This window comes from Eurosta solidaginis, chromosome X (assembly GCF_040869045.1).
Source record: "Eurosta solidaginis isolate ZX-2024a chromosome X, ASM4086904v1, whole genome shotgun sequence".
Classification (NCBI taxonomy): domain Eukaryota; kingdom Metazoa; phylum Arthropoda; class Insecta; order Diptera; family Tephritidae; genus Eurosta; species Eurosta solidaginis.
The window spans coordinates 97644157-97656198 of NC_090324.1; the positions used below are offsets into that span (position 1 = coordinate 97644157).

At 37.5% G+C, this 12042-nt stretch overlaps 1 protein-coding gene across 9 annotated transcripts in view; it reads left to right on the forward strand.

The window, feature by feature from the left end:
* The first annotated feature begins 5591 nt into the window (after positions 1–5591).
* bt (projectin protein bent) overlaps positions 5592–12042 on the forward strand; it is a 3328983-nt gene continuing 3322532 nt past the window's right edge. For all 9 annotated transcript variants that reach the window (XM_067757812.1, XM_067757814.1, XM_067757820.1 and 6 more), the window contains exon 1: positions 5592–5645. The gene's annotated coding sequence lies outside the window, so the exon portion shown is untranslated. The remainder of the gene's footprint in view (positions 5646–12042) is intronic.

Consider the following 12042-nt stretch of genomic DNA (forward strand, 5'->3'; position numbering starts at 1 on the left):
TCGAGATATCGACCAAAATGGGGACCAGGGTGATCCAGAACATCATCTGTCGGGTACCGCTAGTTTATTTATATATGTAATAACACGAACAGTATTCCTTCCAAGATTCCAAGGGCTTTTGATTTCGCCCTGCAAAACTTTTTCATTTTCTTCTACTTAATATGGTAGGTGTCACACCCATTTTACCAAGTTTTTTTCTAAAGTTATATTTTGCGTCAATAGACCAATACAATTACTATGTTTCATCCCTTTTTTCGTATTTGGTATATAATTATGGCATTTTTTTCATTTTTCGTAATTTTCGATATCGAAAAAGTGGGCGTGTTTATAGTCGGATTTCGGCCATTTTTACACCAATACAAAGTGAGTTCAGATAAGTACGTGAACTGAGTTTAGTAAAAATATATCGATTTTTGCTCAAGTTATCGTGTTAACGGCCGAGCGGAAGGACAGACGGTCGACTGTGTATAAAAACTGGGCGTGGCTTCAACCGATTTCACCCTTTTTCACAGAAAACAGTTATCGTCCTAGAATCTAAGCCTGTACCAAATTTCACAACGATTGGTAAATTTTTGTTCGACTTATGGCATAAAAATTATCCTAGATAAATTAAATGAAAAAGGGCGGAGCCACGCCCATTTTGAAATTTTCTTTTATTTTTGTATTTTGTTGCAACATATCATTACTGGAGTTGAATGTTGACATAATTTGCTTATATACTGTAAAGATATTAACTTTTCTTTTAAAATTTGAATTTAAAAAAAATTTTTTTTAAAAAGTGGGCTTGGTCGTTCTCCGATTTTGCTAATTTTTATTAAGCAGACATATAGTAATAAGGGTAACGTTCCTGCCAAATTTCATCATGATATCTTCAACGACTACCAAATTACAGCTTGCAAAACTTCTAAATTACCTTCTTTTAAAAGTGGGCGTGCCACGCCCATTGTCCAAAATTTTACTAGTTTTCTGTTCTGCGTCATAAGCTAAACCCACCGACCAAGTTTCATCGCTTTATCCGTATTTGGTAATGAATTATCGCACTTTTTCGATATCGAAAAAGTGGGCGTGTTTATAGTCCGATATTGTTCATTTTAAATAGCGATCTGAGATGAGTGCCCAGGAACCTACATACCAAATTTCATCAAGATACCTCGAAATTTACTCAAGTTATCGTGTTAACGGACAGACGGACGGACGGACATGGCTCAATCGAATTTTTTTTCGATACTGATGATTTTGATATACGGAAGTCTATATCTATCTCGATTCCTTTATACCTGTACAACCGTTATCCAATCAAAGTTAATATACTCTGTGAGCTCTGCTCAACTGAGTATAAACAAGTAAGGAAGGCTAAGTTCGGGTGTAACCGAACATTACATACTCAGTTGAGAGCTATGGAGACAAAATAAGGAAAATCACCATGTAGGAAAATGAACCTAGGGTAACCCTGGAATGTGGTTGTATGACATGTGTATCAAATGGAAGGTATTAAAGGGTATTTTAAGAGAGAGTAGGCCATAGTTCTATGGATGGACGCCATTTAGGGATATCGCCATAAAGGTGGACCAGGGCTGACTCTAGAATTTGTTTGTACGATATGGGTATCAAATGAAAGGTGTTACTGAGCATTTTAAGAGGGAGTGGGCCTTAGGTCTATCGGTGGACGCCTTTTCGAGATATCGCCATTAAGGTGGACCAGGGGTGTGTTTGTACGATATGGGTATCAAATGAAAGGTGGTAATGAGTATTTTAAAAGGGAATGGGCTTTGGATCTATAGGTGAACACCTTTTCGAGAAATCGCCATAAAGGTGGACCAGGGGTAACTCTAGAATATGTCTGTACGATATGGGTATCAAATGAAAGCTGTTAATGAGTATTTTGAAAAGGAGTGGTCCTTAGTTCCATAGGTGGACGACGTTTCGAGATATCGCCATAAAGGTGGACCAGGGGTGTCTCTAGAATGTGTTTCTACGATATGGGAATCAAATGAAAGGTGTTACTGAGCATTTTAAGAGGGAGTGGGCATTTCGAGATATCGCCATTAGGGTGGGCCAGGGGTGACTCTAGAATGTTTGTACGATATGGGTATCAAACGAAAAGTGTTACTGAGCATTTGAAGAGGGAGTGGCCATTAGGTCTATAGGTGGACGCCTTTTCGAAATGTCGCCATTAGGGTGGGCCAGGGGTGACTCTAGAATGTGTTTGTATGATATGGGTATCAAATGAAAGATGGTAATGAGTATTTTAATAGGGAGTAATCCTTAGTTCTATAGGTGGACGCCTTTTCGAGATATCGCCATAAAGGTGGACCAAGGGTGACTCTAGAATGTTTGTACGATATCGGTATCAAACGAAAGGTATTACTGAGCATTTTAAGAGGGAGTGGGCATGAGGTCTATAGGACGCCTTTTCGAGATATCGCCATTAGGGTGGGCCAGGGGTGAATCTAGAATGTTTGTACGATATGGTATTAAACGAAAGGTGTTACTGAGCATTTTAAGAGGGAGTGGGCATTAGGTCTATAGGTGGACGCCTTTTCGAGATATCGCCATTAGGGTGGGCCAGGGGTGACTCTAGAATGTGTTTGTACGATATGGGTATCAAATGAAAGGTGGTAATGGGTATTTTAAAAGGGAGTAATCCTTAGTTCTATAGGTGGACGCCTTTTCGAGATATCGTCATAAAGGTGGGCCAAGGGTGACTCTAGAATGTTTGTACGATATGGGTATCAAACGAAAGGTGTTACTGAGCATTTTAAGAGGGAGTGGGCATTAGGTCTATAGGTGGACGCCTTTTCGAGATATCGCCATTAGGGTGGGCCAGGGTGACTCTAGAATGTGTTTGTACGATATGGGTATCAAATTAAAGGTGGTAATGAGTATTTTAAAAGGGAGTAATCCTTAGTTCTATAGGTGGACGCCTTTTCGAGATATCGCCATAAAGGTGGACCAAGGGTGACTCTAGAATGTTTGTACGATATGGGTATCAAACGAAAGTTGTTACTGAGCATTTTAAGAGGGAGTGGGCATTAGGTCTATAGGTGGACGCCTTTTCGAGATATCGCCATTAGGGTGGGCCAGGGGTGACTCTAGAATGTTTGTACGATATGGGTATCAAACGAAAGGTGTTACTGAGCATTTTAAGAGGGAGTGGGCATTAGGTCTATAGGTGGACGCCTTTTCGAGATATCGCCATTAGGGTGGGCCAGGGGTGCCTCTAGAATGTTTGTACGATATGGGTATCAAACGAATGGTGTTACTGAGCATTTTAAGAGGGAGTGGACATTAGCTTTATAGGTGGACGCCTTTTCTTGATATCGCCAATAGGGTGGGCCAGGGGTGAACCTAGAATGTTTGTACGATATGGGTATCAAACGAAAGGTGTTACTGAGAATTTTAAGAGGGAGTGGGCATTAGGTCTATAGGTGGACGCCTTTTCGAGATATCGCCATTAGGGTGGGCCAGGGGTGACTCTAGAATGTGTTTGTACGATATGGATATCAAATTAAAGGTATTAATGAGGGTTTTAAAAGCGAGTGGCCCTTATATGTATATGTGAAGGCGTTCTCGCGATATCGACCAAAATGTGGACCAGGTGATCCAGAAAATCATCTTTCGGGTACTGCTAATTTATTTATATATGCAATACCACTAACAGTATTCCTGCCAAGATTCCAAGGGCTGTTGATTTCGCCTTGTAGAACTTTTTCATTTTCTTCTACTTAATATGGTAGGTGTCAGACCCATTTTACAAAGTTTTTTCCAAAGTTTTATTTTGCGTCAATAAACCAATCCAGTTACCATGTTTTATCCCTTTTTTCGTATTTGGTATAGAATTATGGCATTTTTTTCATTTTTCGTATTTTTCGATATCGATAAAGTGGGCGTGGTTATGGTCGGATTTCGGCCATTTTTTATACCAAGATAAAGTGAGTTCAGATAAGTACGCGGGCTAAGTTTAGTAAAGATATATCGGTTTTTGCTCAAGTTATTGTGTTAACGGCCGAGCGGAAAGACAGACGGTGGACTGTGTTTAAAAACTGCGCGTGGCTTCCACCGATTTCGCCCATTTTCACAGAGAACAGTTACCGTCATAGAGTCTATGCCCCTACCAAATTTGAGAAGGATTGGTAAATTTTTTTTCGACTTATGGCATTAAGAGTATTCTAGACAAACTAAATGAAAATGGGCGGAGCCACGCCCATTTTGAAATTTTCTTTTATTTTTGTATTTTGTTCCATCATATCATTACTGGAGTTGAATTTTGACTTAATTTACTTATATACAGTAAAGATATAAAATTTTTTGTTAAAATTTGAATTAAAAAAAAATTTTTTTTAAAAAGTGGGCGTGTTCGTCATTCAACTTTGCTTTTTTGCAATTTTTATTTAGCACATATATAGTAATGGTAGTAACTTTCCTGCCAAATTTCATCATGATATCTTCAACGACTGCCAAATTACAGCTTGCAAAACTTTTAAATTAGCTTCTTGTAAAAGTGGGCGGTGCCACGCCCATTGTCCAAAATCTTACTTATTTTCTATTCTGCGTCATAACGTCAACCCATCTACCAAGTTTCATCGCTTTAACCGCCTTTGGCAATGAATTATCGCATTTTTTCGGTTTTTCGAAATTTTCGATATCGAAAAAGTGGGCGTGGTTATAATCCGATATCGCTCATTTGAAATAGCGATCTGAGATGAGTGCCCAGGAATCTACATAGCAAATTTCATCAAGATACCTCAAAATTTACTCAAGTTATCGTGTTAACGGACAGACGGACGGACGGACGGACATGGCTCAATCAAATTTTTTTTCGATACTGATGATTTTGATATATGGAAGTCTATATCTATCTCGATGCCTTTATACCTGTACAACCAACCGTTATCCAATCAAAGTTAATATACTCTGTGAGCTCTGCTCAACTGAGTATAAAAAAAAGAGCATGGCGCTTGAAATTTCTAAAAGCGTGAGGCGTAGCATAACCTGATTAATGTTCAGTTGGTCTCACTTATACATACATACATATATGAAAATATCATTTGTAAAGACATGAGCGGTTGACTATCAATAGATGCGACCCACGCTTTCATTTATTTATCTAATCAACGCCTTAGATTTATGAGGAGAGTGATAGCTAGTACCTAGGACCTACCTAATTATTTTCTAGTGTTTAGTATTATTATTCTTTTAAATAAAACCGCTTAAATAAAAAAAATGTTTTTAAATTATTTTTTTCAAATTAAAAATAAATTCTCCTTTCTCTGCACATTGAGGTATGATATATTTAAAATGTTATAGAAAATGAATAACCAAAATTTATAACTTTCCATGCAATCTTCTAAGTTTTCAATAAAATATATTAACAAATCTTTAATGTAAGTTTGCAAATTTTTTGTCTTACATATGTACATATATATGTTCGCTTGGTCCCTTCACTTTTAAAAATTTAAAGAAATATACGTGCATGCGAAATTTCCGATAGGGTATAATATGTATAAGTTGATATTCGTACAATTGAACGACTGAAATAGTTGAAATTAAAAAAAATTACGTGTATAAGTATATTTGGATGCTCGTTGATTATTACGAAATTTATTAAAACGATCGAAAGTACTGGTGCAAATGTTCACGATTTGGTAAGGCGTTAGTGATGAATTTAAAAGTGTTTACACATATGCATATGGATACATTTGCCTTTCCTCAAAGTAATCCTGACTTACTTCTCTTCACATTTGGCGAATTTAAAAAAATTAAAGGCAAAAAGTTGATTGTGGCTTGTGTGTTGAAATATTAACAAGAAAGAGTAATTAATTATTATGTAGATAAAAAATAAATAATTGCATATTAAGGTATATGTAGTTTAAAGTTTTCTTTACCATAACGGATGTGGATGTGCTTTATTTGACTGAAATATACATATGAAATATTAAAATTCGAAGAGAAGCTCGTCCTAAAATCTTTTCGGATGTTATCGCGCCTTACATTTATTTATATTTATACATATGTACGTAAGTAACTTGAGCTGCAAACAAAACTATGGCTTCATAAAAAATAAATGCAAGGCGCAATAAACCTCTGAAGAGATATAGGCGGTGATTCTCTCCCCTTTTGCGTCGTGCTCCTTGAAATTGGTTCTTAGAAATTGGCGGGACTGGACGCTTTACGCCGGCTCCGAACGGCATCTGCAAGGCAGATGAGTTTTCACTGAGGAGCTTTTCATGGCAGAAATATAATCGGAGTGTTTGCCAAATCACTGCCGAGGGGCGGCACTTTTGGAAAAACTGTTTTCTATTTGAAAAAACTTGTTTCTAAATTGTTGATATTCAAAGTAGTATGCGTATTACGCTACCACCACAGCCCGGCGGCTGGCAAAAGGCGGATTATACCTAAGGATAAAACCACTGATATTGTCCTCTTAGCATGTTCTTAGAAAATTGTTTTATTATACTAAAATCAATGAAACAAATTACTTTATTTTAAATATCTCAGTAGCAGCTAAAACTTGATCCTTATTAACTGTGTCAATAAAAGGAGATGAACATAAAAATAAATAAATATATGGCGCGATAACCTGAGAAGAGAATTTGGGTCGAGCTTCTCTTCAAATTTGCGTCGCGCTCCTTTTAGTTTTTCCGGCAAATTAGCGGGACAGGACCTACATGTTTAACGTCTTCAAGACAAATGAGTTTGCACTGAGAAGCTTTTCATGGCAGAAACACACTAGGAGTGTTTGCCAAATCACTACCGAGAGGCGACCGCGCATGGAAACATTTTTGTAATTAAAAAAACTTGTTTTTAAGCTTTTTGTGTCGCTTTACTCGGGATTGAACCCAGGATCTTGGGTATGGTAGGCGGAGCGCGCTTCCATCACAACAGGCGGCGCCGTATATTTTGGGCTTATATCAAGTTGTAGGTCAAGTCGAGTACACAAAAAATGCATACCTACCTAGAATTTCCAAGAGACTCAAAATCTGGATTTAGGGGTCGGAATCCCCCTTTTCATAGGTGGAAACATATATTCCAATATAAATTTATTCCTGTTTGGTCTACAGAACGGGGACATTTATAAATATCAGAAAAAATTATAAAAAATACACCGAAAGTCTAAAAATTTGCATAATTTTAATATTTTCATTTTGCTTACATGTACATATTTGTTTATACATATGTATAAGGAGGAGTATTCATTAAGAAAGCGTTAACAATTTTATTTTCAGAACGCAACGCATGGAATACTTCCACTTTGACCGGGCCTAACCGCCTAAAATTTGTATTGAAACAAACAATTTCTAAAGCTTATAAAGCTTGTTGTTGTTTCATATAAAATTGTTGAAAACAAAACTTAAACTTAAAATCTTTAAGACCTAGTTTACATATAATGAGATTATATTCATTTTCGTACTTAACACCTAATCGTTAATTAAATAACTAGATTTCCCAAAAAAATTTTCCGTTCGATAATTATGAAAAAATTTTAGATACGCCGATTTTTCCATAGAAAAAATACTACCTCTAGAGTGAAACCTCTAATTGGAATCACGAAATAAAGAGAATAGTGAAAATTTTACAGACATAATCTATTTCCTAGGGACGGAACACACGTAGACGCGTAGATTATCTACTGAGGATTTATTGTAGATTAGTTCATGTGTAAACGTGGTCTTAGGTTGGTACCTCGTTGAAAATAGGATTTCTTCTTCTCAAACAATCTAATATATACACTGGTTAACAAAACAGTTGAGTGGATTATTCAAAACTAAAGATTTTAAAATAAATTCAGATTTTCTCAAAAATTTATTTACGTAAAACTAACTGTTGTACACCGTTGGAAGCAAATGTCCCTTTTTCACATGCCATGCAACTGTGATAGTATGCTTTTTATAAATTTAAGTGGTTTTAGTCAAAAATATGTTTCATCTAACCATAATCAATTATAATTGGCTTTCTCAGATGGACCCACCGCAAAGGCTGAAATCACAAAAAAATTTACATAGTTACTTTAAATTTATCAATATGACTTCACGGCGAATGCTCTTTGCTCAAATTAACTCAAGATTGTTAATAAACACAAAATAAAATGTTTGAACAGAATAAAAGGAATGAACGGAAAATAAGAAGCGAGGAAACACTAAATAGCACTTGATTTTAATGAATGCGCATCTTACTCAAAGACTTATTTTATTTTGAAAGAAATCACACGTTATGCTTTTTTTTAAGAATGCTTCTATTGCTCTCGTGTTCCTTAACTTAAAAATTTGTTTAAGTAGACTTGAAGAGTCGAAGCCAGGTGGCTTTTTCAAAGCAAACGGAAACGTTATTACCCGTTTATATTTTTATCTATTTAGCCCTCAAAATATATCAGTCAAATAAATACTACGTTTGTAAAGCAACATATAACCATACCGAAAGGGAAAAAGTTAAACAAAATTAAAAACACTGGAGTGCAATATTCTAAAATCTATGAAAAATAAGAAACAACGATCCATGATTCCATTACATAAGGTTTCGGATGTAGCTCTTTTAAAAATGTGACACTCCGCTCTTATGGTTGTTTTTAAGAAGGAGAAAAGAAGGGGAATAGACACACAAATTCGTCCGAAATATATTCATTATAGTATGTAATATTATCTTAAAATAAAATATAAATTTTGAATTTAAAACAGTGAACTGTTCAGCTTAGGCCCACTTCCAGAACTTTTAGTTATCTTTTTTACTCAAAATTAGTGGTGCATTAGATATATTGTTGTAGCAGCGCTTCGCCCCATCCAATAGGCACGACCACTCACAAATTGTCATCAATATCCTTTAACGGGAGTCCAAGGAAACTTGCAATTTCAACAGGGGTGGACCAGAGGGAGAAGGGTGTTAGAGGTGTTGGTTCCACATTGCAATTAAAGAGATGGTTGGTGTCATGTGGTGACACATTGCAAGCAGGACATACATTATGTATGTCGGGGTTGATTCTAGATAGGTAAGTTGGATCGAAGTTGAGCTAGAGTGACGCGCGTCTCCCTAGGGGGAGTGCTTTCCTCTTCTGCGAGTTTCAGGGTATTTATCTCTAAGAGATGGGTTCGCTGGGCAATTCCTGGCATAAATGTCCAAATGCTTGTGGATATCATTGAGGACCTGTTTGTCTTGATTTTCTTCATACGGCTGTGTTCTCAGGTGCCGTATTTCCTCATAATGCTTGCGGATATGACTTTTTAAGCCCCTGGGAAGTGTGACCTCTTTAATCAGATGTCTGTTGGGATGCCCAGGTATCTGGGTATTCAAAAGAAAGTCTTTGTTCAGGATTTAATTTATCCTCCTTGTGTTGGTGGTGTTATGGGGACATAGGAAGACAGCCCGTAGCGGCTCTGAGAGCAGTGTTTTGGCAGGCCTGTATTTCCTTCCAGTGAGTAACGCGGCTCTGGATTTAAGGTTGAATTGCGGTTGCAAAGCTCGCCAAAATGTAGATCCTGGTCGAACTTCACACGCAGTATTTTTGGGTGTAAGACAGTCGATAGCGTAATGCCATCTACTTGGATGGTCGACATTTGCCATGTCCATGTTGTAAATAAGGTCGCCGATGATTTGGTCGGTTACGATGTCAGGTTTCGCGAGACAGAAAAACTGGAGATATCAGGGAGATGGCTGTTTATTTTATTATATAGCTCATCGATGGGTGGACCAGAACCTGTCGCCATTTTCGTGCAGACATCGGCGTAGGATACAATAGTGACTCGTTCTGGTGGCGAAGTGAGCTGCGATATGCAGAGGATAAACAACAGCGGGGATAGGACACCACTCTGTGGTACCCCTTGTTTAATTCTTCTGGGCTTAAATGTTGCGTTCTTGAGCTGCACCGATGCTTGTCGACCAGACAGACAATTTGCGGTCGACCTTTGGAGACTTGGAAGAAGGAAAGACCCTTTCTTTGTGATTAAAAATAATTTTCTAATTTTTAGTTCGGTTAGCTATAAAAGCGTAGTTTCTTAGTTTCTGAAAACTATTATTTGTTTTTAATTTCTTAGTTCGATGTATTTTGTTTGTAGATTTTCGTGTTTTCGAGTACGTTCAGAAATCAGAAAAAAGAAAATAAAATTTGGGATAACAACCTCTGCGTCGCTTAATTTCGTATATTCTGAATATACTCAAATGGGATATCGAGTAAATAAGCTGTTGCAAATTAACGTAGCATTGGTCTTGCGGACCTTGATTGATTTTGTGTTCGTCTCACTTTAGTAAAAGTATGGTTATGATCTTTTTCCCGAAACGCTCGCATGGTGAAACGGAAACTTCCTAAATGGTCACACCACCACGGGCACAAAAGTCAATTGGCCATATGCTGACTTAAGATGGCCAACTGACTTTATGACCAATTCAAATGGCTGTAAATTAAATTGGCCTTATGACCCCTTTGAATTGGGCATAAGTTTAACTGACCTTATCCCCGTTGACCTGGTTAACTGACCTTATGCCACGCCACTGTTGAATTATTGCCTCTATCTTGATGCGTGTGCAAAGGTAGGCAGATAGGTTGAACTGGCCGACAGGACCTTACATAGACTGATTGAGTCCGTAGTGTTACCAGAAGTTTGTTTTAACGACCAAACTGAAAAACCCTATCAAAAACCAGGACCTATGTTATAAAATAACTCCGTCCTCTTGGCAAATACTAGAAGCTGTATCACTCCTAATAGCTGGAGTCTTAGCCTGGCAAGTGCAGGGCACGAGCACAGAACGTGCTCGATCGTTTCCTCCTCCAACCCGCACTTCCTACATCTGCTATCACTTACCAAGCCTAATTCAAAGGCATGTAACGCCAGAAGGCAGTGTCCAGTCAGAATACCCGTCATGAGTATACAGTCCTCTCTTTTTAATGATAGGAGCAACTGTGTTAGTCTAAGGTTGTAAGACCTACACACAATCTTCGACACTTTACAGCCCCGCGCTTGAACCCACGCCTTTCCCGCTTGGTCGATCATGTGCACCTCTCGCCTTCGCTTAATCTCGCCCAATCTAATTGGGACATCTATGGAGCAAGCTTCAAGGGATGTGTCCTTTTTAGCTAGTTCGTCCGCTTTTTCATTCCCATCTATTCCCATATGCCCTATGCGGGTGCAAAGCTTCAATTAAACTTATGGCCATTTGAAGTAATTATACGGTCATTTATGTCTTTTGAGCTTACGTCATCCCACATCAAATTATTGCATTGTCATCGGTCCTTGATACGTGTGCAATGTTTAAATTAACCTTATGGCCATTCTAAATAAGGTCAATATACCTTATGTAATCTGTTAAGTATGCAAAGTTTCAAATTAATCAATATTCCAGAAGTTGGTGAAAATTATGCTTAAAGAATACGTTACACACATACATACATACATAAAAATGAACAAACCAAGCTACTAAAAGCTAGGTAAAAAACATACATATTTCTTAATAACAAGTAAGGAAAGTTAAGTTCGGGTGTAACCGAACATTACATACTCAGCTGGGAGCTATGGAGACAAAATAAGGGAAAATCACCATATAGGAAAATGAACCTAGGGTAACCCTGGAATGTGTTTGTATGACATGGGTATCATGGCTATAGGTGGACGCCTTTTCGAGATATCGCCATAAAAAAAAAAAAAAAGATATCGCCATAAAGGTGGACCAGGGGTGACTCTAGAATGTGTTTGCACGATATGGGAATCAAATGAAAGGTGTTAATGAGTATTTTAAAAGGGAGTGGGCCTTAGTTAACTAGGTGGATGCCTTTTCGAGATATCGCCTAAAAGGTGGACCAGTGGTGATTGTAGAATGTGTTTGTACGAAGTGGGTATCAAACTAAAGGTATGAATGAAGGTTTTGAAAGGGAGTGACTCTTAGTTGTATATGTGAAGGCATCAATAAAGCAATCCAATCAACATGGTTCATCCCTTTTTCGGATTTGGTATAGAATTATGACATTTTTTTCATCTTTCGAAATTTTCGATATCGAAAAAGTGGGCGTGGTCATAGTCGGATTTCGCCCATTTTTAACACCAAGATAAGTTGAGTTCAGAT